Here is a 25,644-nt window from a genome sequence, read left to right as displayed (position 1 = left end):
CGACCCGAATTATTGACTAAGGCCAAAGGCAAAATAAGGTAAACATGATTTACTAGTTTTGAAAACCTGTGTAGTGGAGAATGATGATTCTACCTGGATTATTGACTCCGAGGCCACTAATCATGTTTGTTCTTCTTTTCAGGGAATTAGATCCTGGCAGTGGCTTGAGGCTGGTGAGATGACGATACGAGTAGGTACCGGGCTCGTCGTCTCAGCTGTGGCAGTGGGAGGACTCTAGTTGACTTTACAGAATAAATTTATCATTTTGAGTGATGTGTATGTTTTTCCTGAGTTAAAGTGGAACTTAATTTCTGTAAAGTGTCTGATTAAATATAAATACACTCTCAACTTTTCGGTGAATAAAGTGTTTATTCTGAAAGATGGTGTTGAGATTTATTTAGCAAAATTGGAAAACAATTTGTATGTGCTAAGGCCGTTAGCAAACAGTTCCCTCCAAAACATAAAGATGTTTAAAACTGTCGTAACTCAAAATAAACGACTTAAGGTTTCTCCTAAGGAAAATGTCCAACTTTGGCACCTTCGATTAGGGCACATCAATCTCAATAGGATTGAGTGGTTGGTGAAGAATGAACTTCTAAGCGAGTTAGAGGAAAATTCTTTACCTGTGTGCAAGTCATGCCTTGAAGGCAAGATGTCCAAAAATCCTTTTACTGGAAAAGGTTATCGAGCCAAAGAGCCTTTAGAGTTAGTGCATTCAGACCTTCGTGGTCCGATGAATGTGCGAGCCAGGGGAGGCTATGAGTATTTCATCACTTGTATTGATGATTACTCCCGATATGGGTATGTTTATTTGATGCAACATAAGTCAGAATCCTTTGAAAAGTTCAAAGAGTTCAAGGCTGAAGTTGAAAACGCATTGGATAAATGGATTAAAACACTTCGATCAAATCGGGGTGGAGAGTTTTTGGATTCTGAGTTCCAAAACTATATGATAGAACATGGAATCGTTTTCCAACTCTTAGCGCTTGGTACACCTTAGTATAATGGTGTATCGGAGAGGAGAAACAGAACCTTGTTGGACATGGTTCGGTCGATGATGAGTTACGCTTTCTTACCGGACTCGTTTTGGGGTTTTGCAGTGGAGACTACAGCTTATATCCTCAACTGTGTTCATTCCAAGAGTGTTTCCAGAACATTTTTAGAGTTGTGGAATGGCCGTAAAGCTAGTTTGCATCACTTCCGCATATGGAGTTGCCTAGCACATGTGCTTAAGGCTAATCCTAAGAAACTGGAACCACGTTCGAGGCTTTGCCTATTTGTAGGCTACCCCAAAGATACACAAGAGGGTTACTTTTATGATCCTAAGGAAAACAAAGTGTTTGTGTCGACAAACACTACCTTCCAAGAGAAGGATCATATGAGGGAGCACAGTCCACGTAGTAAAATCGTGTTACGTGAACTTTCCAACGAAACTACTAAAGCTTTAACAAGAGTTGTTGAAGGACCTGCTCCATCAACAATTCATTTGGTAGGTTTAATCCACCTCAAGAGTTGGGGGAACCTCAACGTAGTGGGAGGGTTCCGAACCCACTTCTTCGCTAAATGGATTTCACTGAAATCCTAGCTATGGTAGCCAATGGCGAGGTTAAGGATTCGTTGTCTTATCAGAAGGCAATGGAGGATGTTGACCGGGATGAATGGGTCAAAGCCATGGATCTCGAGATGAAGTCTATGTACTTTAACTCAGTATGGGATCTTGTAGATCAACCTGATGGGGTAAAACCTATAGATTGTAAATGGATCTACAAGAGGAAACGGGGTGCCGATGGGAAAGTCCAAACCTTTAAGGCTAGACTTATGGCAAAGGGTCATACCTAGGTGGAGGGAGTTGACTATGAGGAGACTTTCTCGCCTGTTGCCATACTTAAATCTATTCGCATCCTCCTGTCCATTGCCTCATATTATGACTATGAGATATGAAAAATGGATGTAGGTTTACCTTTCTGAATGGTAATCTTGAGAAGATTATTTATATGGTGCAGCACGAGGAATTCATAGTCTAAGGTCAAGAGCAAAAAGTCTGCAAACTGAATTGGTCCATTTATGGGCTGAAATAAGCGTCTTAATCTTAGAACATTAAGTTTGATACTGCGATCAAATCTTACGGCTTTGACCAAAACGTTAATGAGCCTTGTATCTACAAGAAATCATCAACAATTCAGTAGTTTTCTTTGTGTTGTATGTGGACGATATCCTACTCATTGGGAATGATGTAGGTTTACTGACTTCAGTTAAGAACTGGCTAGCGACCAAATTCTGAATAAAATATTTGAGGGAGACTCAGTTTGTTCTTGGTATTCAGATCTTTCGAGATTGAAAGAACAAAGTGCTAGCACTGTCTCAGGCATCGTACATTGATAAGATGTTGCTCAAGTACTCGATGCAAAACTCAAAAAGGGGCCTACTGCCTTTTCAACATAGAGTTATATTGTCTAAGTAATAGTATCCTAAGACACCTCAAGAGGTTAAAGAGATGAGATAGGTCCCCTATGCTTCTGCAGTTGGCAGTTTGAAGTATGCAATGTTGTATACTAGGCCGTACATTTGCTACGTTTTGGGGATAGTCAGTAGATATTAGTCTAATTCAGGACAAGGTCATGGGCCACAGTCAAGAACATCCTCAAGTATCTTTGGATAACGAGGGACTACATGCTTTTGTATGGATCTAAAGATTTTATCCTTACTAGATACACAAAATCTAACTTCCAGACTGATAAGTATTTTCGGAAATCCACTTTAGGCTCAGTGCTCACTCTTAACGAAGGAGTTGTAGTCTGGTGAAGCACTAAGAAGGGGTGCATCGGTGACTCCTCGATGGAGGCCGAGTATGTAGTAGCTTGTGAAGTTGCTAAGGAGGTCATTTGGCTCGAAAAGTTCCTGACTAATCTGGAAGATGTTCCAAAATGTCTAGGTCCATCACCCTTTATTATGACAATAGGTGTGCTATGGCAAACTCCAAGGACCTTAGGAGTCACAAGTGCGGCAAACATATAGAGCAGAAGTATCATCTCATTCGTGAGATAGTGCATCGAGGGGATGTGATAGTCACAAAGATCGCTTCAGAGCACAATGATGCTGGCCCATTTACGAAGGCTCTCACGGCTACATGTTTTTAGGGTCACCTTCAGAGCATGGGTCTACGGGACAGCCCGCGTTTGGACTAGGGCAAGTGGGAGATTTTGTACTAGGCCTTAGTGCCCTAGTTTATTGATTTGTACTTGCTGTTATCTTGTACACCCACTCGCTTTAGGACAAGTGGGAGATTGGTTGGGTTGATTCCCTAAATCTCGTAAGGTCCTGTAGTTTGTAAACACTTGTATGAACAAACGCTTCTGATGTAATAATATAATATATTTTCTTCACTGTTGTCTATGAAATATGAGATATTTTAGTTGCATTTACCACAAACCAATAAACTAAGATCCCTGGTTGCCATTGTAACTTAAGCATGTATAAGGAGACATACAAGTGGATCATGCCTTAAGTGATAACCTATATGGTCTGTAGTATATGGATAAGGAAAGAAACCTTATCCTGGTGACACTACGAATACAGCCCGCTTTGTAGATGTTACGAGTGTTGTAAAGTGCTATAGATGGTCTGATCCTAATCATTCATGTGGAGAGATGTGAGCAGGGGTGTCCTATACAAAGGAGTTTGTACAAGACCAGACAACGTGTTTAGTCTCATTATATAACGTCGTTCATGTCAGAGACTTTCATTCCACTAATATGACCATAGGTAACATGACCTTAATCCTGAGTGAGTTACGAACTCCTACCTATAAGGGTGATCCTTTGATTTGCATGGGTGCGAGTGACCAGATTTCCGATTCAAACCTACCACTTTGGAGATTCGTCTGATTGGGGAGTTGGGAACTCAACTACATAAGATGGAATTCACTCCTTCCCCGAAGCATGGGTAAGTAGACAGATTGCTCCCTTAAGGGCTACTTCCGGGGCTTAAACGATGTGGCGCCACACACCTTTTCATGGCCCAAGAGGTGTCCACTCATAGTAGGACTATGATGTATTGTTCATAGAGGAATCGATGGTACTTAAGAAGTTAGATGTAACTACAAAGGCAAAATGGTAAATTGGTCCAACTGTACTTACGAGCGATCTATGAAGGGTTATCGTACTTTGTATTGGTTATATCCAATAGACACAGAAATATATATATGTAGTCAGAAGAGTGCAGTTTTCGGTCTTTAGTGGAGGGCTCAGCAGTTAACGGATGGTGGATCTCGTGATTAAAGAGTTTAGTCAGCTATTCACGTACCGTTGGAACATTAAGCTACAAATCCATAAGGTCTACTTGGTAGCTCAATGGATCCAAGTTGAGAATTATTTTTTGGGTTAGATTAAAGTGTTCAAATTAACAAAAGGGAGTTTGATTATATATGATATAATTAAACTAGTTCAATTATATGTGATATAGTTAATATGATGTATGAGATACATTAAGTGGAGGAATTTATATAAATGTGATTTATATTGAATAAAGGAGAAAAGAAATATGGTTTAAATATTACATATGATGTGATATCAAAACTAGAGGTTATAAATATAATATGATAAGTTAGTTATTATATTTATTTATAATTAAAAAAATTATATGTAATTGTGGGTGGTTTCTCCTTTAACCGTGCATGAAGTGGGAAGTTATATTCAGTTTTCATAACTGAAGGATAAAATGAAAAATATTTTCATTTTGAAGGTAATCGCTTCATTAAGTATTTTTACTAATCGTTTAACTGACTAGAGACTACACGATAGTCTTTTAAGCGAGAGCCTAAATGATCATGTAGACGATCCAACGTGATTTATTCAACGATCGCGTGCCAAGCGAGATTACTAAACGATCGTGTAAACGATCAAGTGTGTTTTTCCAAACGATCGTGTACCTAGCGAGATTTACTAAACGATCAAGCATCTCAGTCTATGTGATAGACAGTACATTCTCCCACTTATTTAATCGTATAGTTCAATCGTTGTCTTCCTCCATCCCTCTACCAAATCCAACAGAGCCCACACCTCCTGGATTCTCACTCTGAGAATACCAAGATTGCCGAGTGATGGAGTTTTAAAGGGTTGCTTATTCGTGGAGAAGTTTGTTCATGATCTAAGCGATAGCGAGAGATTGGCTAGATGATTGTAGGGACAGCGAGAGGTTGTTGCCTTTTGTATTTAATTATGAAAACATGTTGTAATTTGTTAAAAGATGTATAACTACTCTGTATATTTGTGAATGCCTTTAATTCTGTCACAATGGGCTTGGAAAGATCTTGCTTCCGTTCATGGGTTCTCTTGTATAAGAGTTCCTTCACTTTTTGTGATGCGGGTTAACATGTCATAGAAATTTTTAGTGACGTCTATTAAGACTTCGCTGCTAATATTAGTTTTTTGTGACATGTTTTTTTATGTGTCGCTATAAATTAGCATTTTGCGACAAGTTTTGGTTACGTCACTAAAAAATTGTCACTAAAAATGAATTTTCTTGTAGTGGATGTTTCTTTGTTTTTTCCATTTAATTGAGTAAAGAAATGGTTTTAAACAAAAGAAGGAAGATGAAGAGTCTAATTCTTGAAATTGAAAGTAAATTGAAAGAAGAAAGATAAATGATCATCCATGTGTGAATTTGCTAAAATCATGGGAAGATATAACTACTTGATGGAAGTCTTGTGGGAGCAAGATTGGAAGATTAAATGGAGAGATGGGTCCATACCCATAACAATTTGGCTATAAATCATAGAATTAAAAAAACTAGCCATGTTTTTAATTGGATATCCCATTTTGGCCATTCTACACAATTTCTCTATTATAGATCCCTAAACCTTTTATTGTATGTTTGATAGATTTTTATAGCCCCGTTTAGTAATCATTTTGTTTTTTAGATTCTTATAAGTCTCGTTTGGTAATCATTTTATTTTTTGCTTTTATTTTTTTAAAATTAAGCTTATGGATACTGCTTTCACCTCCAAATTTCTTCTTTTGTTATCTACTTTTCACCAAAGGTTTAAAAAACTAAGCCAAATTTTGAGAACTAGAAAAAGTAGTTTTCAGAAATTATTTTTGTTTTTTGAAATTTGACTAAGAATTTAACCATTGTAGTTAAGAAATATGTAAATTATTGTAAGAAATGTGGATGAAATAGACTTAATTTTAGAAAATAAAAATTAAAAAAAATGGTTACCAACCCGAGCTATAGTTTCAAGTTTATATCCAATAGGTTTCTTACAAGTTACATGTGTGTATATTTAAATATATATACAAACAACACAACAACCAACCACACCTAACAAGGAGGGAAATAACACAATGTAAAAGAATCTTTTCCAATCAAAATACAGCCATGAGAGGAGTCCAAAGCTGCGATAACATGAGTAGATTTGTTCTCTAGTGAGAGATGCTAAATATTAATTGTTATATTATATATAAAATTAAATTGTGTCTAATAGATCATATTATATTTTTAAAAAATCAATCTACTATCTATTATTTACTAAATTGAAATTTTATGACTATACAAATTTAAATTTTAATAAAAAGAATATATGCCCAACAAATCATGATACCAAGGATTTTTTAATAGGACAAGTGAATAAATAATTTGAATTGATTGAAGGGCTACGGGCTCTGTTCTTTATGGAGTACTATACACCCTTTACATTATAAGTTTAACTTCATAAATATTAATGGACTTTATATTAATATTTTAGTGGATTCTACTTTATCTTTAAGAACATATTGATATTTTAGTGGATTCTACTTTATCTTTAAGAACATATTGATGTGGCACAATAAATAAAAGGAAATTCTCTATATTTTTATGTTTAGTTTGGAGACTCGGTGGAGAAGAGTCAAAGTTAAAAAGGATATATTAAAAGTCAAAACAACAGTTGTCTATGCAAGAATAAACCAACTGATGTAAAATTCTTTTTTCTTTTTTCCTTTTTATTTTATTATATGTGTGGTATGGAATCCAACCTCTGACTTTAGCCGACACCTGTTATCTATGTAGATGTGTCTGCACCTCTAGATGGATAGAAAAGAAAGGAGATTTCTCGAAGCAACCTAACAAGCAATATGCTAAGTTGAGTTTTACTTATTTTGATGCTTGTCCATTTTAATACTAAATTAAAAGTGAAATAAATCCGTTATAATATTAAGTTTAAAATTTTAAAGCCTAAAAACAGGAAGTTACAATGTTTGAAAAATAAGTACTCACAATTGTCCTAATTTAGCACTTATTATTTCAATTATTTTTATATTCAAATTTATTTTCAATCTTTTATTAGAAGATAATTATTTAAAAAAAAAAAGATAATGGAAAAAAATTGTTTAGAAATTATATGATTTTATTTTAAAATTACTTTATTTAATCCAAATTTTATTTTTAGTATAATAGATATGGACGAAAATTTTAAACTACAAATCCAAAAAAAAAAAACAAATGTCTTATGCAATGAGCTATATTTATGTTGGAATTAGTAATCATCACTCAACTAGGGATGTCCATTTGCTAGCATGAAATATAGAAGGGAGTGAGAAAAATTTCCATGAGTTGAACAAGGACAAGAACTTCTGCTAATATATCAGTACTATCATTATCTACAATATTTAAATTGTAATAGATAATGTTTTTTTTTTTTTTTGAAAGAAATGGACTTAGATAATTTGATAGGTACGAACCATATGTTTGAATATTTGGACTATACATCTGAATGAAAAATTGCAATGAATATTTGGATATTTGGACTATACATATGTTTGAATATTTGGACTATACATATGTTTGAATATTTTGACTATTGAGTTAGTTCCAAGTACAACACCTATATCCCAGGCACCATATAGGATGGCACCAACAGAATTGAAGGAGTTAAAAGTTCAGTTATAGGAACTTGTGGATAAGGGGTACATTAGACCCAGTGTGTCGCCTTGGGGAGCGCCAATCTTATTTGTCAAGAAGAAAGACGGTACTCTTAGATTATGCATAGACTATAGACAGTTGAATAAGATGACTACTAAGAATAAGTACCCATTGCCTCGTATAGATGATCTCTTTGATTAGTTAAAGGGAGCAATGGTATTCTCTAAGATAGATTTGAGATCAGGTTATCACCAGTTGAGGGTGAAAGACACAGATGTTCCAAAGACTGCATTCAGAACTAGGTATGGACATTATGAGTTCCTAGTAATGCCGTTTGGATTTACGAATTCTCCTGCGGTATTTATGGACTTGATGAATAGGATATTTCATCTTTATCTAGATCAGTTTGTGATAGTTTTCATAGACGATATACTAGTATACTCTAGTAGCGTAGAGAAGCACAAAGAACATCTGAGGATGGTATTGCAGATGCTAAGGGAAAAGAAGTTATATGCCAAGTTTAGTAAGTGTGATTTTTGGTTAAATCAAGTCGTATTCCTTGGGCACATAGTTTCAGCTGACGAAGTTAGTGTTGATTCCCAAAAGATAGAAGCAATAGTCAATTAGGAACGACCCATGAATGTAACAAAAGTACGCAATTTTCTAGGTTTGGCAGGCTATTACAGGAGATTCGTGGAGGGCTTTTCTAGATAGCTCTGCCATTGACAAACCTGATCAGAAAAGATGCAAAGTTTGAGTGGTCGCCAGAATGCGAGCAAAGTTTTCAAGTGTTGAAACAGAGGTTAGTATCAATACCAGTATTAACTTTACCTACACCAGGTAAAGAGTTTGAGGTCTATTGTGATGCATCCCAACAAGGGTTAGGATGTGTGCTAATGCAGGAAGGAAAGGTAGTAGTTTATGCTTCTCGACAGTTAAAGAAGCATGAATATAACTACCCTACGCACGATTTAGAGTTAGCAGCAGTTGTGTTGGCTCTAAGTTGTGGAGACATTACCTGTTTGGTGAGCGTTGTCATATATTCACTAGTCATAAAAGTCTGAAATATATCTTTGATCAGAAGGAGTTGAACTTGAGACAGAGAAGATGGATCGAGTTGATCAAAGATTATGATTGTACAATTGATTACCACCCAGGTAAAGCAAATGTGGTATCTGATGCTCTAAGTCGAAAGACCAGATCAGCCAGAGCTAGTATCTGTTCAGTGAAAGGTGCACTGATACATGAGTTGTATAATGCTAAGGCAGTATTATCAGTTGGTCAAACAGGAGGTTTACTAGCTTTATTTCAAGTACGTCCTACTCTCGTAGAGGATATTTTACGTGAACAGTTAAAGGATTCTAATCTTTAGAAGTTAGCTGAAGAAGTAGGTAAAGGTCTGAGGATGGACTACTAGTTAAGAGCAGACAAATTGCTATTAAAAGAAGGTAGGATATGCGTACCTAATAACTTAGCACTTAAACAAGTTATTCTAGAAGAAGCACATAGTTCAGCTTATGCTATGCATCCAAGCAGTACGAAGATGTACAGAACATTAAAGACATCGTATTGGTGGTCTAGTATGAAAAGAGAAATAGCAAAGTATGTTGACAGGTGTCTAATATGTCAACAAGTAAAGCCGGAAAGACTGAGGCCAGCAAGATTACTTAATCCACTCCCAATACCAGAATGGAAATGGGAGCATGTTACGATGGATTTCCTGTTTGGGTTACCTAGGATACCAGCGAGCTATGATGGTATATGGGTAATTGTGGATAGATTGACAAAAACAGCTAAGTTTTTACCTGTTAAAGTTACCTTTAGCCTAGACCAATTAGCTAAGTTGTATGTTGATCGAATTGTGAGTCAGTTTGGGGCTCCAATTTCAATTGTATCAGATCGAGATTCCAGGTTTACATTGAAGTTTTGGCCTAGCTTAAAGAAAGCTATGGGTACCAAGTTATATTTCAGTACAGCTTTTCATCCACAGATGGATGGTCAGTCTGAGCGGACAATCCAGACCTTAGAGGACATGCTGAGAGCATGTGTATTGCAGTTCAAAGGCAGTTGGGATACGCATCTGTCGTTGATCGAATTTGTGTATAACAACAGTTACCATACGAGTATCGAAATGGCACCGTATGAGGCATTAAACGGAAGACCATGTAAAACTCCGATATATTGGAATGAAGTCGGTGAAAGAAAATTACTAGGTCCATAACTTGTGCAGCAGACATCAGACAATGTTAAGATTATAAGAGATAATCTTAAGACAGCTTGAGACAGGAAAAAAAGTTATGTCGATAAGCGGAGAAGAGAATTGGAATTTGAAGTTGGTGATAAAGTATTTCTTAAGTTATCTCCATGGAAAGGAATACTCGGGTTTGGTAGGAAAAGGAAATTAAGCCAGAGGTATATTGGACCTTACAAGATAATAAAAAGAGTTGGCCCAATGGCATATAGATTGGATTTATCTCCGAATTATCTCGAATCCATGATGTGTTTCATATGACAATGCTTAGAAAGTATATGCCAGATCCTACCCATGCATTGCCTGAGCATCCAGTACAGTTGAAAGATAATTTGTCTTATGAAGAAGAACCAGTGGAGATTCTTGATAGAAAAGAACAAGTCTTAAGGAATAAGACAATCCCATTGGTAAAGGTACTATGGCGAAACCATAGCATGGAAGAAGCAACATGGGAGGCCGAAGAGCAAATCATAAACAAGTATCCGAAGTTGTTTAATTGATGGACTTGTAGCAAAATTTCGAGGACGAAATTTTTATAAGGGGGAGGTAAATGTGAACCCTGAACCCTAATTTCTCTACTTGAGTATGTTCCCTACTGAGACCAGTGTGGTGAGTAGGTTGATGTGGAAACTAATGTGTAATGGTAGAGAAAAGGGTGAGAAATTAGAAGAAAAGTGTGAATTTGAAAACTTGACTCTTGAGAAAAGCTTGGAAAATTGTCTAAGTATAACCCATGCGTTGGAAGTAAGAAAATTGACTAAGTGTTGTCCATACGTTGGCCTTGATAATTTAGAGGTTGTTTGGGGCGTTGAAGGAAGCCAAAGTGTGGCCAAGAACAACGCATGTGGCAGCCAAACATATTGAGGGGTTAGAACAACGCATGCGGCAGCCTCAAGTTACGCATCCAAGGTCGTTGGATGTTGGATACGATGGATGCGTTGGATGCGTTTGATGCAATGGATGCGATGGATAGAGGCATGCGGCGATGGAGGCCGGTGCAATGGATGTGTTGGACACGATGGATACGAAGGCATGCGACCGAAGGAAATGCGTTGTTAGTTTGCGGTGATGTGAGGGCATGCGGTGATGCAAGGGCATGCGATGATGCAGTGCGAGGAATGCGTCGATGGATGGCATGCGGCGTTGGACGCGGCTGTGCTATGCTTGGTGATGTGCTATGCGTTGATGATGTGCTATGCGTTGGTGATGTACTATGCGTTGTTGATGTGCTATGCATTGGTAATGTACTATACGTTGGTGATGTACTATGCATTAGTGATGTGCTATGTGTTGGTGATGTGCTATGCGCTGGACATGTGCGCTATGCGTTAGGCATATGCTATGCGTTGAACATCCAAGGGTTTGTGGACGCATGCGCCGGTTGACGGTGTCCGGACATAGGTAGGTTGCGGCAATGGATGGGAGCATTTGTGGTAAACGCATATGAGGTTGGATAAATTCATGCAAGGTCGTCATTCAAACATGTGGCTTGTTGGGAAGAAATCTTAAACCTTAAGCAAATGAGATGGTTTCACAATAGGACATGCAAAATCAAGCATTTTGTGTTGGCTAATGATGAAGAGGACACCTTAGATTGCGTTGATTGAAGGTTGTAATGATAGTGTGAGGAAAAAACACTTGGACATGCGGCCAAGTAGGAGGTATCGACCTTGGAGAGTTTTTGGACGCCTATAAATAGGGCCAAGGACTTCTTTTCAAATTACAATTCAAAAGACATTAAGAAGAGTGGGAAAGTTGATTAACTTTGTGTTGATAGCAAATCTATGCGTTGATCATTAAAGCTTCAAGAAGAGACGTAGTAGGCAGTGGAGTCTGAAAATAGCATCAATTTGGGATGAGGAGTTCTCCCAGTATACTCGTGCGTTTGAAGGGATTCCAAAGCCACCTGAAAGCTCTGCAAGTCTAGTTTTCAGGGTAGGGCTGCCGTAGAAGAAGCTCTAAGGGATCAGGTTGGAAACTGTGAAAAAGACAGAGGGGTCAAGCTATCGGGTAAGCTTAGGCCAGTCTTGAAGATTTTGTGATTCCTGTCAAAACACGAAGAGTTCTAAGCTCATATTTTAGGGTAATCTTTCTGAGATATTTTAAAGCATGTTTGTAGAAGGAAGTATCTCAAAATAAGGCTTAGAACTATGAGTAATCTGAGTTTTAAATTGAATTCGGATTTTAAGGGTTCAAAAGGGAGCCCGAGGTAGACAAAGAACTTCTAGATTGAAAAGTTCCTAGACGAAAAGGTGAGTAACTAAAATATTTACAATGTTTTAAGAAACCATGTTTTAAAAAAAAGATTATTCTCATGCCAGCTAGTTTTATAAAGTAATTTCTAAGCAAACCATGAGTTATGTTTTAAACGCATGCATGTATGAAAATTTTATTGAAAAACTATGTATGTGTGTTAAATATACCCAGCATATGTTACTATCTTTAAAGAATTGTTTTATATGCGTTATACTTTACATGCTTTAAAGAAAGTTATTTATGACTAGTTTTACTTGAAACGCGATACCGAAGGACATTTGAGAAGGTATCCAACCTACTTGATACCGAAGAACATTTGAGAAGGTATCTGAGCAGCTTGATACTGAAGGACAAGTTTAGAAAAGGTATCTGAGCAGAAGTAACTAAGGTATGACGGTACTTAGTATGGCCACGTACACGTAGGTAGTTAAAGTCAGAGATTGAGCAAAATGGTTCTCTCTTGACTAGCAGTTGGTATTGGGATTTAACCACAACAGGGTTATTCTCAACTAAGAAACAGTATTAATGTTTTCTGATAAAAACAGCTTTATATGTTTTATGCTTGGAAAATGTTTATACTGCAGTACAAGGTTACTGTATAAGTTTATATTTCAGTTTCATCTCTTTATTGAGACTATTGCATGAGAATCAATTATCTTTCTTAAGTCACTCACTGGGCTAGAAGGCTCACCCTGTTTTCAAATATTTTCCTTTCCCCCAGGTAGTGGTCAAATCCTCAAGAGATAGCTCTGCATCTACTCTGCCACTAAAGGACAAAGATATTGTAACCCGTTTGCTAGGTGGTTACTGTAAATATTGTACACATGTTACAGTTGTTCATATAGGGACTAGGGTTTTGGGCATCGGGACTTGTGAATCTAATGATGTAATTACTCTAAATATGTTGTGTTTTTGAATTAATAAACTTTTTTGCCATTGAGGCATCCGCTGTATATGAGTTATACATTGGTGTCAGAGTTATTTCCACAAGAGTTATTAGGCAGTAAGTGTCAGCAAAAAGGTTGATAACTACTGCAGTCATATCCTTTCCTAGACTCAGAGGGTAGTCTGGGATGAGATGTGACACACGACCTCAATCCTGAGTGTTTTGGGAACTCTTGCCTTTGAGGGTGGTCCTTTGATTAGTATGGGTGAGAGTGGCCAGATTGTCAACCCAACATGCCTACCTTTTGAGGGACTTGTCTGATTTGGGAGTTGGAAACTCAATCCACAATATGGAATTCACTTCTTTCCCGAAGTAGGGATAAGTAGAGAGATTGCTCCCTTAATGGCTGATTCCGGGGCTTGAACATAGTGGCTACAGCTTCTCTTTCGAAGAGAAGACTCAGTCATAGTAGGACTATGATTTATGTTCATTAGAAGGATTAGTGGTACTTAAGGAGACAGATGTAACTACAGAGGTATAACGGTTATTGGCCCAGCTATACTTACGAGCGATCTGTGAAGGGTTGTCGCACTGCTGATTGGTTAAGATGGACACGTAATATATCTGTAGTAAGAAGAGTTCAGTTATTGGTATTTAGTGGAGTGTCTAGCAGTTAATGGATGGTGGATCCCGTGACTAAAGAGTTTAGTCAGTTATTCACGTACCATTGGAGCTTCGAAGCTACAGGTCCATGAGATCCCCTTGGTAGCTTGGATTCTATTGGGGATCAGTTCTTGGTTTTGATTTGAAATGTTCAATTGACAAGAGGTATTTTGATTATATATGATATAATCGGTATAATGTATGAGATACATATAGTAGAGGATTGATTTAAATTAGATTTACATTAAGTACCATGGAATAGAAAAAGAACTATGGTTTATATGTTTCATGAGATGAAATATTAAAACTATAGGTTATAAATATAGTATGATTAGTTGGTTATCATTTATATTTATAATAATATTAATTATTGGATAATTAATTCTTTTTCTTTTAAATAACCAAACTAGTGGGTGGTTATTGGATCATGGTAACCGTGAGTCTAAAAGAAAAGTGGTTTCTTATTTTCTAAAAGATGTTTTTTACAAAAGATTGAAAAGGATTTTGAGTTTTCTCTCGCGCAAAAGAACTCACGAAGTCGTCAAGTAAATTCGGATTTACTAAACGACGGCTGGGCGAGCTAAACGATCGCATAGCTTTGCTAGACGATCGTTGGCCCAAGGTAAACGATCGTGTAGAGTCTGTACACGACAGACCGAGTTAAATGATATACTAAATGATCACATATCTTTTGCTAGACGATCGCATAGCTTTATTTAAACGATTGGACATCGACCTATACGATAGGTCTCCACCATCTCCCACTTGCCCAGTCGTGTACGCGATCGTTGTTTCCTCCTTCGTCTGCCTCATACCAAGTCCGAAGAGAGCCCACCCTCTAGATTCTCACACCGAGAATACCAAGGTAGCCTTGTTGGTGGTGTCAGACTCAACTCGACACCGTCGAGGTTCTGTGGAGGTCGTTTGTGGTGCTGTATAGGTCGTTCGTGTTGCGGAAGAGTTCATGGCCGAGGAGATCGTTGAAGACGAGCGCGAAGTGTCATGCAGTTTTCGTGCGGTGTTGTGGCCGTGTAGATCGAGTGTTCGTGGTTGCTGTTGTTCGATCAGAGTCGTGCATTGGAGCGTGGAGACACTACTGAATTTGTTCTACAGTTTTTCCCTCTGTATATTTGTTATTCATGTTGTAATTTCTGGAATTATTTGTATAACCGCTTGTTTAGAAGTCGACTGTAAATATATGTCATTCATAATTGTAATTTGGAATAATCTTGTTCCGCTGCTCATGGAAATCTCATTTTCAATTTCCATCAATTACTTCAATAAAGTTGTTATTGAAATCTATAAATTGCACTTATAAAGTCTAAATCCAATAAACTAAGATTCATGGATATTATATGACTACTTAAAGTTTATGTGGAGACATAAAATTCGATCAGGTTCGAGTAAATAGTCAAAATGATCTATAATATAAGAATAAGGTTGGGTGCCTTATTCTGATAACACTATTAGATGTGGCCCACTTTGTAGTTGTTACAAGTTGTTGTAAATGTGCTACAGACGAAGTGATCCTGATTCATTCATGTATTTACATGAGGAGTGGGGGCGTCCTATGCAATGAGTTTGCGTAAGATCGGATCAAGAAATAAGTCATTCTTACTTTCTAACGTTGTTTACTGTTTAAGATTTTGACTATTTCACTTAGATGACCTAGGTAACTCGATATTAATCCTGAGCTAACTATGAATCCTGTTTATTCAGGATTATCCTTAGATTTGCATAGGTGAGGGTTGGCTGAACAGCGCCGGCTCAATAAACCTCCCATTTCAGATGTAAGACCAGGTAGATAGCTGGGGACGTAGGGTCCAATAAGGAATTCACACCTACCTGATTTAGGAATAGAAGAAAGGTTATTCTCTTAAGTACTGAATCCAAATCTTAAACAAGGGACCTATCACACCCAGCCCCAGACCACCCTCCGAGCCTGAGAAAGGGCGTGATTGATAGCAGTTATCAACCCTTTTGTTGACACTTACTGCCTAATAACTCTTATAGAAATAACTCTGGTACCAATGAAGAAATTCAACAATCAACTGATTAAGTAGGCCCATTTTATTACAACAATGTAGCGTTTATACAATTCCAAGACTTAACAACAAAGTTTACAATAACAATTGTAAAACCCTCCAGAAGTGTAACTGTGGCTTGTGGCAGACCTTAACCTTAGCAACACCCTGGAACTCCTCACCTTTCGCTACCTGGGGGGAGGGATAAAGCATAAAACATGGAAGACATGAGCTATAAAGCTCAGTGAGTGGTGCCTTTAGATAAACAAATAACTTTGTCAATAGAAATATATTTTTGGGAAAGTAATACATAGTCAACAAGAATACTACCGCAAGTTCATTATTATTTTCTAGCCAGACCGTTGGACAATTCCCAGCTTAACCACTAGTTATCACATAATAAAACATCCCCAACTTTTTCACACGTATACTCAAGCAATGTATCAACAATTCCTATGGAAACTTTCCCCGAACCCTATTATCCCGCCAAAGTGCACATCGACTATTTTTCCCGCTAGCTATGCTTAGATAACTTGACTATATTTTCCGTCGGTCGTCACCGCTATAATTTCCCATCGACTGAAACCGACTATATTTTCACGCCAAGTACCTTTTCAAGCATGCTAACTATATATCCCAGGTACAATTCCAGTTTCCAACACAAACATAGAAGCAATATCTTAACAAGCATAGTAATCAGATAAACATATATCCCTAATCATGCCAATTTAACATTATCCCCTATATATATTTACCTATATATAGTAATTATATCAACAATACAACACACAATAACCATTCACCTTGGTTAGTTAGGAACTTTCCTTTCCGAAGTTCTTTAGGTTTCCTTGGTTTCCCTTTTGAATCCATAAAATCTTAGTTCATAACTCCTCGTGGTTTGTCCGGAATCATCAAAACATTAAGACTGGCCCAGCTTACCCTTGAATCATCAAAACATAAAATCTTAGCTCATAACTCCTGGTGCAATAAGGAACTTTCCTTTCTGAAGTTCGACCCTTCTGTCTTTTCCTCATTCTCCAGCCCGATTCCTTGGAGCTTTTTCTCTGGCAACACCATGAAAACTAGGCTCCTCGTTCCAAGTTGATGCTACTTCCTGTCTTTTCTGCCCGACAACATCTCCCCTCTTGGAACCTCTTGACCAACGCATGGTCTTGCTACCAACACATGGTTTCCTCCCCATACACTCTTCTTTATGTCTTTTGAAGAGAATTTGAGTTTTCATCTGAAGTCCTTGGCTCTATTTATAGGCGTCCAAGATTGCTCTATGGCTGACACCTCCTACTTGGCCGCATGACCAAGTGTCTTTTCCTTACACCATCAACGTAATCTTGCATCAGTACAACCAATGTGTCTTCTTCTCCTTTCACTAACGCATGGCCCTTGACTTTGTATGTCTTCTTATGCTGCCATCTCTTTTACTTAAGGCTTAAGAATTCTTCCTAACAAGTCACATGTCCGGATGACATCCTCCATGAGTTCATCCTTCATATGCGTCCACAAACTCTTGGATGTTCAACGCATATTAGGCTATCAATGCATAATAGGCCATCAATGCATAGTACATCACCAACGCATCCAACCTAGCTCATCGCATGGCCTTTGTCCAACGTATCTATCGTGCAAGCCATCTCACTACCATCGCAATCCAACTTAGCCATCGCAAGAGCCAACCATTACCAACGCATAGGATGGTCACTCATTCTTGATGCACAGCTCGCTCGGCATCAACGTATCGTTCGTTTGGCATCGATGCATGGCGCTTGGCATGGGCACTAGTCACCAACACATAGGTGTGTAGCATGGGCGCTGGGCAATGATGCATGCGCGCTCGGCTCGCTAGGTAGCGCTCAACGCATGGGCTGGGTGTATCGACGCATGCCTGGGCAGTTTGGCCAAGGTTGCTCGATGCATGGCTGGGCGTCTGGTAGTGCTTGGCCTTCTCAACGCATGGGCTGCACGCTGTGCATGGGCACTCGACGCATGCCACATGCCTTGCCCGTGTCCTCGCCTACCCTTGTGCCATCTAACCCTTCAACGCATCACTTTCATTTTCCTTCCTTCAGTCGTATGCCATCCACCAACAACCCTTCTAACGCATCAACACAACCTCTTTCAATGCATTGGTCCCTTCCAACGCATCCCACACAACCATCTTCCTTCACCAACGCATACCACACAACGTTCTATACTTAGCCAAATTTCCAAATTTTTCCCTTTACCCAAGTAATCTTTCCAAGATCTTAAGGCCAATGCATAGGACTGCCTAGTCCAACACTTAGTCAGTTTTTCATCAATTTAAGCTTAACTCAACTACTCAAGGAAAATCTATTCAACACCTAGAAATTTCCTTCATTTCAACATAAATTTTAACTTTCACCGAGTTAATCTCTTAATCACCTGCTTAAGTAGGAAAAATGGAAATCCGGGTTTCACAGGACCCCACCCTCTCATTGGCCCGAGAGGGATTTGGTTTAGTGATTGAATCACAAACCAATTATTCATTAGAAGATCAATGGAACTTAAAGAGCAAGATGTGATATCGAGGTAAAATAACATATTGACCCAACCATTATTACGAATAACCTGTGAATGGTCGACTTACTGATTATGATTAAATCAAGTGGACACAAATATTTCTACAGTGAGGAGAGTGCAACTATCGAGCTATAGTGGTGTGACTTGATAGTTAGGGAATACTGATTAATTTGGTCTAAAGGGTTTTAGCCAATTAATCTTAAATCGTCGGAGCTCATGATCTGTAGGTCTATAAGGTCCCTCTACTAGCTCGTAAAACATGAACATCTTGAATTAATAAATTGAGTGACTTTGAAATAATATCAATTTGAATTGTTCAAAATGAATTTCAATTTGAAATGTTCAAATTAAAATTAGAGTTTGTATAATTATTTTGATATAATAAATTAATGTTTAATTTACTGAAATTAAATGAAATTGGAGAGTTTATAATATATTTATTTAAATATTAATTATATGAATAGGATTTTCATGTTTAAAATTAGGTGTGTGATTAATTTAATATTTGATATCAAATTGTTATTTAATTAATTAAAAAAACAAATTAATTTTCAATTTCAATTCAATTTGAGAAATTGAATTTTGATGTTTTAAATTTAATTAATTATGAATTAATTAAATCAAATTTTTGGTAATTTTTTAAATTAATTAAAATTTGAAATTAAACACGACAAAATTGGAAATTAGTCTTGAGTGGGATCTTCCCACATTTTCACAAGTATGAGGTGTTTCTCCATGAAATACATGCATTTCCCACTTTCTTCAGCAAATTGATGTGTCAAGGTTGTTGAACTTGAGGACTTGCATGTGGATAATATATAAAACACTCCATTTTTGTTGATGAAGAAGAGGCTTACTGCTAAAAAAAGGTTTTTCTACAAAAAGTTTGTTCATCATCTAAAAACCCATATTTTCCTTCACAAATTCACTCCAATATGAGTTCCACCGCTCAAATTCAAGGTTGAGAATAGTAGAGAAGATCTTTTGACGATTCACTTTTGAATGGGAGTTGGAATCCCATGAAGACCAGCTTGGAATTGCGAGAACTCATCAAAGGTATGTAATTTAGAAACCTTTTTTCTAAAGCTTATGTTTAAGCATGATTTTAGAACTCAAATTAAATATAAATAGAGTGCTTATTGATTTTGTATGTTTCTATTGCTTGCTAGTATATCCTAATAATTGGTATCAGAGTGTGATTTAAGCACTCAATTAGTGTTAATTTGAGTTTTGGTGGGTGTTTTTCATAAGTTATATGAAAATGATGAACTGATATGGTTTTTTAGGGTCACACCTAATACATGATTTGTTATTTCTACCTGACATGACTTTATCTTTTTAGTAGCTAACATGATTTATTCTAATGGAGTGAAAACTGACAGGGCATACTGTAAGGGTTCTGATCCTAACATGGCATGCTTTACAAATGTTGAAGATATGAATGAGTGTGATGAACCGGAGTAAAAAAAAACTAATATATAATGTCCCAAGATGAGGAACGTACCTATCACAACTCTGTCGGATTTCTCAGCCTCTCGTCGAGTTGGGGAAAACACTATACCATGCTACTGTTGACGACTTGGGCCTCCTTGAAATGAGCTCATAGGTTGGCCCCTGTTTTCAGACGCATTCTTCCTTGGGCATTTTCCGACATGTGCCCCTCTCTGACAACACCGAAAACAAACCCTAGTACATATCAGACAATGTCCCAAGTGACGTCTACCACAAGTTAAACAGACCGGCTTATCTTTTTTGACAATTACTGCTTGAGGGCCCTGCCATCCACACTGACATGGAGCAGTACTCGTATTCTGGTTCTTTTGCTGAGGTTCAAAAGCTCTTAGCTCTACCTTCCTTTTCTGTCTTGCAGAGGTCCCAATTTCGAATGATTTATTGTACTTTTCTCCCGCATGGGAATCAGCGTCATTCCTCATGGTTGCCCGTAGTGCCGCGACGTACGTCTAGAGGTCCAAGGCATGCACCATACCTCGTAACCCACTCCTCAAACCCTGAACGAACCTCTCTATCCTTGCTGCCTCGGTGGCTACCAACTCAGGTGCAAAGTGGGATAGCTTATCAAATTCCTACTCGTATTCCTCCACTGACATAACCCCTTATTTCAGATTTAATAACTCAACTTGCTTATTGTATCGAGTGTTGGTCGAGAAATACTTCTCGTAGAAACGCTTCTTAAACTGATCCCACGTCGCAAGTCCCCCACTGGTGTCAATCATCTTCTCCACTGAACGCCACCAAATCTCTACGTTGTCTGTCAACATAAAACTGCACAATGGAGCTTGTGTTCCTCTAAACACTTCATGTAGCGAAAGATCATCTCGATCAAGGATAGCCACATCTCTACCTTCGTAGGATCCCTCAATGATCCATCGCAGGGGCGATGGTCAAACTTTCTCAAATCCCTCAAGTGTTTAGCTTCAAGGGACAGGTCCTGCATGTTCTGAGTCTGCTACAACTGAATATGTGGTTGTTGGGTTTTATGTCCTAAAACTCGCAGTTTGTAAAATGATAAATATTTTCTATAATCAATATACTTATTATTGATTTCATAAATTGTATGAAAGCCTAAATCCAATAAACTAAGACCCATGACTATTATATGAGTACTTGAACTTTATATGAAGACATAAGAATGGATCAGGTTCGAGTAAATAGTCAAACTGATCTATGGTACATGAATAAGATTGGGTACCTTATTCTAGTAACACCATTGGATGCGGCCTACTCTGTAGTTGTTACAAAGCGTTGTAAAGTGCTACATACGATGTGATCCTAATTCGTACATGTTATGATATGAGGAGTGGGGGCGTCTTATGCAATGAGTTTGCATAAGATCGGACCAAGAAATAAGTCACTCTTATTTTATAACGTTGTTTACTGTATAAGATTGAATTTTTTACCTAGATAACCTGAGTAACTCGATCTTAATTCTAAGCTAACTATGAACTCTTGTTTATTCGGGATTACCCTTAGATTTGCATAAGAGATGGTTGGCTCAATAGTGCCAGCTCAATAAGAATCCCATTTCAGGGGTAAAACCTAATAGATAACTATGGACATAGGGTGCAAGACGTAGTTCATGCCTACCCGATTTAAGGATAGGAGAAAGGTTGTTCTCTCAAGTACTGAATCCAGGTCTTGAACAAGGGTCTCACCCTCTCACTAGGCTGAGAGAGTTTGGTTTAATGATTGGATCACAAACCAGTTGTTCATTAGAGAATCAGTACGAATTTGAGGCATAAGATGTAATCTCGGGGGTAAAACAGATATTTGACTCAGTCGTTATTACAAACAACCTGTGAAGGGTCGACTTGCTGATTATGGTTAAATCATGTGGACATAATATATCTACAGTGAAGGGAGTGCAACTATAGATTTTAGTGGAATGACCCATTAGTTAACAAATGAGGATTAATCTGGTCTAATGAGTTTAGCCAATTAATCTCGAATCGTTGGAGCCCATGATCTTTAGGTCCGCGAGGTCCCCCTACTAGTTCTAGAATAGCGTGACAAGTTAATTTGAAATGTTCAAATTAGAATTAAGGGAATAAATAATTATATGAGATATAATTACATGTTTAATTAGAGAATAAAACGGAATAGGAGAATTTATATTTAAATATGATTTAAATATATAAAGATGGATGTGTGTAAAAATTAATTTAATATTTTATATTAAATTAATTAAGTTTTATTTAAAAACTAATTTATGAAATTAATTTTATTTTTCAGTTTTTAAAATCAAAATGGATTTTAAAAAATCAAGTTTTGATTTTTGATAAAATTGGAAATTTGAAAAACAAAACACTAAAATAGAAAATTCATGTTTTCCATTATCCATCTTTTTACTTGCTCACACAAAAGCCATCATCTTTACCTTGTCTAACTCCAAGCATGAGGTGCAACCCATGCAACTATCTCCCTTGTATGTTGATCTGCAATATAATGAAGAGTTTTGAGTGAATTTCGGGCATGCAATCAAGAGAGAATTTTAGAGAAAATTCGAGTTGAAGAAAGGGTTCTTTAACAAGATTACTTCTGTGAGCTATTCTCCTTCATCCCTTAATTCAAGTTTGTTTTGAGTCCCACAACTCGATATAGAGTACCAAGAGAATAGTGAGGAAGATCTTGAGGTGGTCTGCAACAAAATTTGGAGAAGATTGCAGCTGGAGAACAAGCTTTGAAGAAGTTCTACAAAAGGTATGTCATGAAACTTACTTGTTTTCTACAAGAGCATGCTTTATATTTTTTTCAAAATCAATGAATTAGAGTGCTTAAATGATCTTTGTGCTTCCGTTGTTGCTGATATATTCCTACAATGGCATCTGCTCCTGCTGAATCTGGTTCTGAGCAGTCCACCCTGCCATTGCACTGCGGATAAGGTATTGTAATCTTTCCACCAGGGATGATGCCACAGCTTCCCTCATTCTCGCTTCCATTGCTTTCTCATCAACTTGAGTCGTAGGTGGGTTCAAAGCTGTCGGGACATTCTGACTTCCTCTGACTCCCTCTTCCTGCACCCCTGGTGGGGGAAGGTCCTGGACTTGTGGGTGCTGCACTGGGGGTCCCGAACCCCTCCTTTAATTGTCTTCCTTGCTCTAAGCTTAGGTGTCATGTCCTGTCATGAACTCATAGATCAACTCTCACTGGATCCCTCTTCAATGGAACATGTTTACTATTACGTCAACTAGTCTCATACACATATATTAAAAACTTTTATTAGTAAGACATACCTAGCATTGACGAGGAATCCGTTACTAGGCCACATGGACTATCTAGACCTACGTAGTAAGTCAGTCTTCAGAACCCAAAATATAGGCTCTGATACCAACTGAAATGACCAAACTCCCTATGACTCAAGTTAGGCCGTTTCTATAGACATGCATGCATGAAATTTAAACGACACCTTTTCATAGGTAAATAAATACCAAATAAATAATGTAAATTAAAAGATTTCATTAAAACTAAATAAATAAAAATCAAGTCACAAGGTACCTAAACAAATCATAAAAGGAAATCCATCTAGAAAACCTTATTAAAAGCCACAAGGCAAGTAACAAAACTGTGAGATTTTAAATACCAAAACAGGAAAGTAAAACATAGGAAAACTTGAAAATATGCGTGGAAGCATATACCTAGTCCCAGTAACTCGACCACGGATTTTGTTTGTCAGTCGCTGACATGTGACACGTCCTTACACTTACCTAAAAAAAATAAAACATGGAAATGATGAGTATAAAATACTCAGTAAATAATCCCACTACCGGGGTCAGGCTAGGCATCTATGTCCTCTAGATACCGACCTCTGGTGAACATACATAATTCTCTAGTTTTTATGGAACATAAATAAATATTTGGACTTATCCTACCGTAGTAAAAGTACCTACAACCTCCAGTGAATCTTGAAGGAAATACAACCTCTGATGAACCTGAAGGAAACACATCTCTAGTGAATTCCGAAGGAAACACAACCTCTAGCGAATCCCAAAGAAAGCACCACCTCTAGTGAATCCCGTAGGAAGCACAACCTCTAGTGAACCCCGAAGGAGGTCACCACCTCTGGTGGGTTTCTAACTATCGTTAAGGATACTATCACTATAGTAAACATCACATGCATTATAAAAAAGTTCCATAACATGTAAATACACGTCATCATACTCATAAATCAATCAGAGTTTCATATAACAAAAATACTGAAGTCATACTGGCATTCAAACATCTTTCATGCATAATAAGTTCCCCAAAATCTCAAATACATGAAGTCATATGTAAACATCATTCTAAACAAACAACCTCAGAACCTCTAAACAAACAACCTCAGAACCTCTAAAACTTAAATTTTCTTGCCTGACACGTAGGAAGTTCCAGTAGTAATACTTACCTTATACTTTGAGCACAATCTCAACAAATTTATTTTTCTTCTTGCCTAAAAAGAACCTTGAATTGAGCCTAAAGCAAACATCAAAATTTAATTCCAATCCTAAAATATAGCCAAAATCACAAATTCATATCAATACATCCAAAACACTTACCTGAAATATTTGTTCAAATCGACACTTCACTCGAACCACGAATATAAAATTCAATGCAGAAACAAGCCAATTTGAGGGGTCTCAATCAAAATCTAAAACCCAACCAAACATTAAACCCACACTAAACCAAAAAGGCAAACCAAAAAATTAACAAAACTCTTGCTAAACTTACCAAATGATCATAAATCTTGCTGGACGGCGATTCACAAGGCCCAATCTTTTGAATCTGAAATTCGAAATCCAATGGGTGTTAACATTTTGGAAACAATCAAAAGTGGGTATACAAGATACCTCTAAAATACCTTTACAAACACCACAACTCACCCAACCAGAGACGAACAATGAAGACTGATGGCGAAACGACTGACAACGTGGCTGGCAGCAGCAGAGATGAGATCCGACGATGCAAACGGACGAAGACAACTTCAGATCTGGGCGAACAAACGGTCGAAACTGGGGGACGTCGGCTGGAAGCTTGCGAACAGCATGGACGAATGGACGTTCGTGGCTAGGTCGGTGAATGAAGGAAATCGGCGTGGCTAGATGACTTCAATCGACGACACTTGGGGTCGGCGGTGAGGGAAAGAAACCCGATGATGCGTACAAATCCGAGCAGCGTGGTCCAAGCAACATTGAACGAAAGAGTCGAGGCGCGAACGTCAGTGTGGCATAGACGCATGGCGCGCGACTGGGATTTCCGACGAGATGGGCGGCATTATCGACTGGGGCTGGCAGACAGGGCTTTGCAGCTGTAGGAGAAAACGGAAGCGGGGGAGGGGGGGTTCGGGGCGTGCAAAGAAAGAGAAGGAGAGAAGGTGAGTTTTAAAGAGAAAATAATTAAAATAAAATAAAATAATATACATTAAAATAATATTATGAATATTATAATAATAAATAGATGCACATTGCTTTGTGTCCCAAAATCATGTGTCACTCTTCATGTTGTCCATGTGCTTTGTAATTATTCATGCTTGGTGTCCATGTAAATTCACATCCTACTTACCACTTTGTGTACAAACAATGGCATTTGATCGATCTTAAAATTACACATACATTGGTGAG

At 37.7% G+C, this 25,644-nt stretch overlaps 1 long non-coding RNA gene across 4 annotated transcripts; it reads right to left on the bottom strand.

The window, feature by feature from the left end:
- Positions 1-7,015: 7,015 nt before the first annotated feature.
- Positions 7,016-25,376, bottom strand: LOC120072762 (uncharacterized). 4 transcript variants are annotated; one of them, XR_016528201.1, is made up of 7 exons: positions 24,907-25,376; positions 24,755-24,808; positions 23,686-23,754; positions 22,769-23,168; positions 22,587-22,688; positions 22,428-22,485; positions 7,016-7,097 (listed from the first exon to the last, which is right to left on the bottom strand). It is a non-coding gene; the product is annotated as an uncharacterized LOC120072762 (long non-coding RNA). The 4 variants fall into 4 exon arrangements; XR_016528198.1 differs by lacking the exon at positions 7,016-7,097 and adding an exon at positions 15,992-16,168; XR_016528199.1 differs by lacking the exons at positions 7,016-7,097; positions 22,428-22,485 and adding exons at positions 23,934-23,979; positions 24,432-24,499; positions 24,583-24,674 and having other exon boundaries at positions 22,587-23,168.
- Positions 25,377-25,644: the final 268 nt, after the last annotated feature.

The sequence above is a fragment of the Benincasa hispida genome, chromosome 3 (genome assembly GCF_027475165.1).
Source record: "Benincasa hispida cultivar pf3 chromosome 3, pf3_genome.v1.1, whole genome shotgun sequence".
NCBI lineage: Eukaryota > Viridiplantae > Streptophyta > Magnoliopsida > Cucurbitales > Cucurbitaceae > Benincasa > Benincasa hispida.
The sequence above is the reverse complement of the archived record's forward strand: the minus strand, read 5'-3'. Positions and strand labels throughout refer to the sequence as shown.